The 8677-nt window shown below is 40.5% G+C and overlaps 1 pseudogene; it reads right to left on the bottom strand.

Moving 5' to 3' along the window:
- Positions 1-703: 703 nt before the first annotated feature.
- LOC128593081 (uncharacterized) lies at positions 704-788 on the bottom strand (annotated as a pseudogene).
- Positions 789-8677: the final 7889 nt, after the last annotated feature.

The raw sequence follows: 8677 nt of genomic DNA on the forward strand, positions 1-8677 counted from the left end.
AGACTGTTTAAATGTTCTCCTTTTTTCTTTATGCTGTGGAACTACTTTAATAGCGTTGGAAATCTTTGCCCTTTGTAGGTGTGACAGAAATTGAAGTTCTCAGTGAAATTATCTGGATTTGGTGTTTTATAAAGGGGAGGTGTTTGATAACTTTCTCAGGGCCTTGGTGGTATTTTATCTCCTTGGTTTTCTTCATATTTTTTGCTGTCAGTTTTGGTAATTTATATATTTGGTAATTTATATTAAAATAAATGATTTCATCCAGATTTCTTTTAATATAGGTTCTCCATAAAGTTTGTGTATTTAAAAATTAATTTTATATTTATGTGCAGTTTCTCATTTCTAAATTTCTACATTTTTGTATTCTCTTAAGAAAATCATATGGCAATTAAGCTACCTATTTTATTGTTGTTTTTCTAAGATTCAATCCTTAGGTGTATTTATTAGCTGTCATTGTTTTTTTTTTCTAATTCATTGTTTTCTGCTTTTATCTTTATTTTTTCACATTTTTTCCTTTTTGTTTACTTTTGCTCTATTCTTCTAAAATGTCTTGATTTAAAAGCTCAACTCCTGCTTCATTAATAATAAAAATATTTATAGTTATGAATTTTCCTCATGGCTTTCAAAGTTCCTTACAGTTTCTGGTGCACTGAAATTTTATTTGCTGTTATTTTCCAAATTATTTATAATTCTTTTTTTTCTGTATCAGACAAGGTTTGAGAGAGGCACATCTCACAAATAAGTAAGTATAAAAACCCAATCATTACTCTTATGAACTACAAAAGGATCTTTTAACAATTCCCAGTTTGAATTTTTTCTTTACCAAACTGAGAGAGAGTTTCAAAATGTTTTGGATATGGGGTACTTTTTTTTTATTTTTATTAAAATTTGAAGACAAGTCTCATACTGTAATTTTATTTTTGCCTACTTCTTATTGCTTTTTTTTGAAGTTGTTGCCTTATGGATTGCTGTATAAAAATTTATGATAATTAGGGTGGCACCTGTGGCTCAAAGGAGTAAGGTGCTGTCCCCATATGCTGGAGGCGGTGGGTTCAAACCCAGCCCTGGCCAAAAACTGCAAAAAAAAAAAAAAAAAATTTCTAATAATTAGATCTTCACTGTGGACTGTATTTATTTTAATACAATGACCATCTTTATGTTTTTCCCTAACAAAGTGGCAAATTATTCATAGTGAAGCTTTATCTTCATTTTAATAATCTTCTTTCCATTTTGAGCCCATCCATCATTAAAATAACCCACGTCCTACAATGCAATAGTTTTAATGCCACCTTTAAAAATAATTTTGAAACTTCCCAATATGGCAGTATTGACAGGTGGGGCCTTTAAGAGATGATTGAATGGATTTATCTACTCACGGATTAATGGGTTAATGGATTCATGGGTTATCCTTGAAGGGGAACTGGTGGGTTTCAGAAGGGACACTTGAGTTAGCATGATAGCATGTTCTGCCCTATGAGCATGGTATCCCTAAGGACTCTAAGAGTACTCACCATTATTGAAGGCTTTCACCAGATGCAGCCCCTTGACTTTGGACTTCTCATCCTCCAGAGCTGTAAAAAATAAATTCCGTTTAGTCAGGCATCGTGGCAGGCACCTGTGGTCCCAGCTACTTGGGAGGCTGAGGCAAGAGAATCGCTTAAGCCCAAGAATTTGAGGTTGCTGTGAGCTGTGATACCTCGGCACTCTACCAAGGGTGACATAGTGAGACTCTGTCCCAAAATAATAAATAAAATAAAATAAAAATAAAAATTTCTTTTCTCAGCCCCTGTAGCACCGTGGTTACAGCACCAGCCACATGCACTGAGTGTGGTGGGTTTGAACCTGGCCCAGGCCAGCTAAACAACAATGACAACTGTAACAAAAAATAGCTGGGCATTGTGGTGGGTGCCTGTAGTCCCAACTACTTGGGAGGCTGTGGCAAGAGAATCGCTTAAGCCCAAGAGTTTGAGGTTGCTGTGAGCTGTGACATCACAGCACTCTACACAGGGTGACATATTGAAACTCTGTCTCAAAAAAAAAAAATTCCCTTTCTTTATAAATTATCCAGCTTCAGATATTCTGTTATAAGCAACAGAAAATGTATTAAGACATAACAACTCGGTGCATTTATAACATCTACATTTTGATCCCATAGCTTCAGTTACACTGTTAGAATTCCCAATATTTCTAGATCTTTCCTTTCTTTCTTCTCTTTTTTTTTTTTTTTTTTTGAGACAGAGCCTCACTATGTTGCTCTTGGTAGAGTGCTATGGCATCATTGCTCACAGCAACCTCCAACTCCTGGGCTTAAGTGATTTTATTGCTTCAGGCTCCCAAGTAGCTGGGACTACAGGCACCCTCCACAATGCCTGGCTATTTTTTGGTTGTACTTGTCATTGTTTGGCAGGCCCAGGCCGGATTCAAACCGCCAGCTCTGGTGTATGTGGCTGGGGCCTTAGATGCTTGAGGTACAGGCCCGGAGCCTCTAGATCATTTCTTAATACACACACACACACACACACACACACAGAGTCATAAGTGGAGGAATGTATACCCTGTAAAAACCAACCAACCAATCAAACATACAAAGTTACACTTAGACAACAGAAGGAGCAGAGGGTAACTGCAAGGCCCTAGAGTTTTTCTTAAAGAACCACCTGGAGAGCTGCTATAGGGGCAGAAATGGGAATCTCAAGTTAAGTACTTCAGGTGATGCTGCTGCAGACCCCTGGTGACCCCTTTAAACACTACCATAGGGAAAGGGATGTAGCTAAAAAACAAACACAAAAATCCTGGAGAATCATGAAAATCATTTGCCTTACACTGCCCACTTGGAACAGCCGGCCTTCCAAAGGAGATGATCCGGGATCCTTTACCCATGGGCTCTACAGCCTCGTAGGACGTCTTCGCAAGGAGCTACTAGGAGAACAGCGCCATTGCTACTTGTGCTTTGATTTCAGACCTTTCTTGCCCTCTGCAAATGCTTAGCGTCCTTTTCTTTTCTCTGAGATACCTTTTACTTAGCTGGCATCTGCTTTAATGCAGAGGAAGAAAACATGTCTTCCTGATAGTCTGTAATAACCCATTACCTTTCAAGAGTGAAATGCATACATTAGGAACACTATTAACTATTTTTTTTTTGGAAACTTGAGGTTATATTGGCTATTTTAACATAGAAAATTAGCTTTAGGTGTATGTTTTTCTTTTTCTTTCCTCTGGGGCTGTTGTCACAAAGTGGATGGTTTAAACAACCAAAATTTGCTGCCTCACAATTCTAGGAACCAGGAGACTGAGATAAAGGTGTTGGCACGATTGGTTCCCTCTGAGGACTGTGAGGGACAATCTGTTTCACACTCTTCTCCTAACTTCTGTTGGTTTGCTGGTGATCTCTGATGTTCTTTGACTTGTATCTACATCTCCCTAAACTCTGCCTTGGTTTTTTTTTTTTTTTTGAGACAGAGCCTTAAGCTCTTGCTCTGGGTAGAGTGCCATGGCATCACAGTTCACAGCAACCTCCAACACCTGGCTTAAGTGATTCTCTTGCCTCAGCCTCCCAAGCAGCTGGGACTACAGGCATCCACCACAATGCGCGGCTATTTTTTGGTTGTAGTTGTCATTGTTGTTTGGCAGGCCTGGGCTGGATTCGAACGCGCCAGCTCTGGTGTATGTGGCTGGTACCTTAGTCACTTGAGCTACAGGCGCTGAGCCTCTGCCTTGGTCTTCACATGGCATTCTCCCAATATGTTTGTCTGTTTCTGTCCAAATCTTTCCTTTTCATAAAGTCACAGTGAGATCAGGGCCCACTGTAATGACCTCATGTTAATTTGATCATCTGCCAAAACTTTGTTTCCGAATAAGGTCACATTTACAGTTACGGAGGGTGGGTGGGGGAGGGTGTTGGGGCTACAACATCTTTTGGGACACATAATTCAACCCATAACCGTCCTCCTCCTCCACTTCCAGCAGCACAACTGTTGCTTCCAATTGCTATTACTACTAAAATTACTTTACACCTCTTTCCTCTTTCCTTTGACTATTTGTTTGATTTTGGTTCTTACATGCTGACACCTCTTTCAAAGGGTGGTTGATCAAGCAGTCAATTATTTACTTTTATTTACTTGCTAACTATATGAGTAGAACCCATTTATTGTGGATTTGTGAAAACAAGAATCTATAAAGAAGAAAATAAAATTACCCATAATACCACCAAGTGCATAGAAGATAGTTTCATAAATAAATAATATTTCACTGAACCTAAGACAGTGTTGATTTTAGACAGAGGCTAATTTAAAATGTGAAAAATGTATATATTAGAATCAATAAAATATAGTGTATATATATATATATATACATACACACACATATGTACATAATTGGAATCACAAAATTCCATAAAATGCCCCAAAGTCTAAGAAAGCATTTTTTTTTATATTCCCAGTATTTTTCTGAACATTAGCTAAGTCATTTCCCAAGATATTGAATATATTTTAAAGGTTTACTGGTTGCATTTCTCACAATGTAATTGTGTTTTCTTCTGTATTTTTACCTTTTTAAGAATTACTCTGAGATGAATGTCATCATTGTATTTATATGTCTTATATAATCCTGAATTATTTCCTTAGGATAGATTCTGTAACTGTAGATACTGCATCAAAGGTTGTACATTTTAAGGATGTGCTTCATATTACTGCAAAATTGTTTTCTAGGAAATGTCTTTTAATTTATATTTCCATTGGATATACATAAAACCCATTTGAAAGTGTACAATTTTCACCCTTTAATGTTTTTTCTTTCTTCCTTTTTCTCCTTTTCCCCTCCTTCCCTCTCTTCCTTCTTTCACTTCCTTTCTTTTTTCATCTCTCTCTGTCCCTCTTTCCTTCTTCCTCTTTCTCTGTCTTGTTCTTCCTAATTTGATCTATAAAAAATGATATATTGTTAGGTATTTCTTTACTTTTGGCAAGTATAAAAGATTTATTTTAATTTTCAGGCTTCTCAGCTATTAGAATTTCTTATTTGGTGAATTGTCTTTTAAAATTGTTTGCCTTTTTTTCAGGGTTTAAACAATTTCACATTGGTTGACCTCTTAAAATGTTAAATATTTTATTTATTGCAAACACTTTTCTAGTCTGCTATTTGTTGCAGTTCTGTGGATGGTAATTTTAACATGCTAAAGTATTAAATTCTTACATAGTCATTATATCTTTTTTTACTTTCAACTTATTTTGAAAGGGAAATAGGAAATTATTTATCAGAGCTCCAACAAGGCTCACTGGAAGAAGTTTAAACTGAGACAATTACCTGAAAACATTTTTCTAAAGGTAATATATAGCATTTATTTAAAGTTTTCAGTTGTCAAACCCAGGAAAAAGGCTTTATACTATCCTCACAACAATCCTGAGTGGTTATCTCTAATGCACAGATGAATAAAGTCAAGTTTGGAAAGGTTAGTAGATTTTCTCCGGGCACAGAATATTAAGGGCCAAGTTAAACCCAGAATTTCCTGAATATAAAGCTGATATTTTTAACCATTCTGCCATATCTCTGCTAAAAGATATGTATGAGTCAAAAGTTCCAAGTAATGAAAATTTAAAAAATATTATATTGATACTTCAATTGTCAAAAGCAACTTTGTTTTCTATCAGACATATATAGATATAGCAGATATTTATTGAAATCTGAAATATACTAAGCACTGTGGTAGATGCTGGTTATACAGAGAAAAACAAAGCATATTCATTTTTGGGAAATAGTTCAGAGAGGAACAAGCAAAATCAGATAAACTAATGATTACCTAACGGGTGGTATGCCTAAAGTACTCAGAAAAGAGAGGAACTGGCTCTGTTTATGTGCTATGCCCTAACTTCACAGGCACTATTCCCTTGATCTCTGAAAATCTTTGTCAGTCTTAAGCAAAGAACTTGAGATTACCTTCCTCACTTGACCACAGCTTTTGTGCTTTGGTCTCAGGCGTTTACTTAATACCTTTACATAAACTGCTCTCTCTACTCTCAATATGCACTCACCTTTCTGAGCAATAATCTGCTGCTGAGTGCCGTTTGAACAGGAACAGAGCAGGTGGTTTGGAGCACAGAATGTTTCTGGGGCTCCCAAATAGACACTGACAAGTTCAACCTATGTTGGCTCCCATGGTCAAGTTAAAAAGATACTGCCTTTTGTAGATGATGTTTGTTTTTGCTTACCTGTTTGAGTTACATATCCATTTCCTTCTGAGGACACAGTGAGAGGTTGGTGAACTTACTTCCTAATAGGTAAAATGCTTTACTTTTTAACAACATTGTATAATGCTTTCATCAGTTAATGGCACCACAGTTTTGATATGCATTTAAAGGCCCTTTGGTCTAGTTACTTGTTCACTCTTAACTCTGCATAGAGGGATGTGGTATGTGGATTCAGAACAAGAATGTAGGGGAGAGACAAGATGGCCTACTAGAGCCAGCTTTCCACAGAAGATCCTGTCCAGAAGGACAGTTAATGGACAGAAGCTTATCAAGTAAGCTGATGGTTTAGAGTTGAGCCAAGAGAGAAGATTGAAGAGTGCACATCACTCCTGCTAAGGCGAGATGCGACCCCAAGGAAACAAACAATAGGTACAAAACCCATCACCAAGCGGACAGGAGTTCCCTCCCCCATGAGAACAGCTCACAGTGTACTTTCTACAAACAAGCGAGCAGAGTTCAGATCTCCTTCTATTTTATCCCATGGAAGAGACCTGCTAAAAACCAGAACTCCTTCCTCAGAGAGAACCTACTTGTGTGCCTTGGCATTCTCCTGCCAGGCATAAAACTGAACAAATACTCTACCCAAAATTCTGAACTCTCCCCTCCATTCCCACCCTGAGGTCTGGAAGCCTGTCCCCCACAGAGTCCAGACTCTTGGGCAATTTCCCAAGAGGTACAGGCACGGGATGGGCTGCTATAAGTCTGTGCTGAGTCAGCGGCATTGGTGGAAAGTGGGGACTGTGGTGTGAGGGAGCTGAGCAGGAGAGGGAGAAACAGTCCCCCACAGCAGAACTTGACAGTGGCTCTGGTGGAACAATAGGGCTCACACACCCTGGTGGTATTTTGGAGAAACACTTCCCATTGCTCTTAGTAACCAGAGGAAGCTGGGCCTCTACTCTGGAGAAAGTCACAGATGGAGAAGACCTGGGACTGAAATGCAGGCCTCACGAGCAAAGGGTATGCCTGTGGGGATTCCTGGGCTTGGAGGGGACTGAACTAGAATACCCGTGCACAGAGGCGGCATACTCCCAGGGCAGAGCTGAGTCAAAATTGCTGCTTTTGTGAGCCCAAGATGCAGCCGGTTCCCAGTGAAGCATAGCCAGGACAAGAGGGTGCCTGGCAGTGGCATCAGACCAGGGCAGGGCAAGAACTGAGAGCCCTTTGTGAGCTCTAATCACACTCGCCCCCACAAAGAGTGCAGTGGAGACACAGATGCCAGATCTGCGAGAATTTGCAAGGCTGTGGTGGCACAGGGCAGGGCTGTGTTGCAGCTTCTGTGAACTCAAAACGCACCTGGCCTGTGGTGGAACACAGCCAGGACAGAAAGGCAAATTCCATGAGAATATAAATGGCATCAGTATCAGCCCAAGGCAGGGCTGGAATTGAGTGACATTCCCTAGCTTCCATTGAACACCTGAGGTAGTCAAGCTTCAGCTCCCCCTGCTGGCTGGTGGCAGAGTGTGGTGGCCTGGCCAAGGAGACACTGATCTCCCTGTGACTCTGGCAGGCACAACCCTCTGGCCCATTTGCTCATTGGAGGGAACTGGGCCACAGCCCTGGAGGGTTACTAGTGACTGGGTGTGATGGAGGTGCAGGGTGGGGAAGGGGGTATCAAACTCTTTGCAACTAACTCATTTGCTGGGTGGGCCTTTCTGACTCCACGGAGGACTGGAGTGAGCCACACTTGAGTTGCCAGTAGACCCCTGCCATTTAGTTGCTGGAGACCTATTGAACTCTCCTACTTGAGAGTTGGTGCTGACTGGGACAAATGGTTTGGAACTCTTGACCTGGGCCAATCACCTGAGGACCCTTCAAGGTTGTATCCTGGTTGTGTCATAGTTGGAAGGTTTGATTTTCCTCTTCCGTTGGGGGGCGGGGTGTCTTAGTTGCTTGTATTTCTCTCTCTCTCTTTTTTTTTTTTTGCAGTGTTTTTGGCTGGGGCCGGGTTTGGACCTATTACCTCCAGTATATAGAGCCGGCACCCTACTTTTTGAACCACTGGCACCCTACTCCTTGAGCCACAGGTGCCACCCTATAGTTGATACTTTTTTTTTTTTTGGTAGAGACAGAGTCTCACTTTATCACCCTTGGTAGAATGCCATGGCATCACACAGCTCACAGTAACCTCCAACTCCTGGGCTTAGGCAATTCTTTTGCCTCAGCCTCCCGAGTAGCTGGGACTACAGGTTCCCCCCACAACGTCCAACTATTTTGTTGTCGTTGTTGTTGCAATTCGGCTGGGGCCAGGTTTGACCCTGCCACCCTTGGTATATGGAGCTGCGGCACCCTACCCACTGAGCCACAGGTGCCACCCCAGTTGCTTGTATTTCTGTACAGCTGAGACTTCAATTCAGAGTCACTCATTCACTAGGATTGGACAGAAATCCGCTGAATACAAAACCTAGCCCCACCATACCAAGCAGGTCCCCAGAGTCACA

Source organism: Nycticebus coucang, chromosome 8, assembly GCF_027406575.1.
Source record: "Nycticebus coucang isolate mNycCou1 chromosome 8, mNycCou1.pri, whole genome shotgun sequence".
NCBI classification, from domain to species: domain Eukaryota; kingdom Metazoa; phylum Chordata; class Mammalia; order Primates; family Lorisidae; genus Nycticebus; species Nycticebus coucang.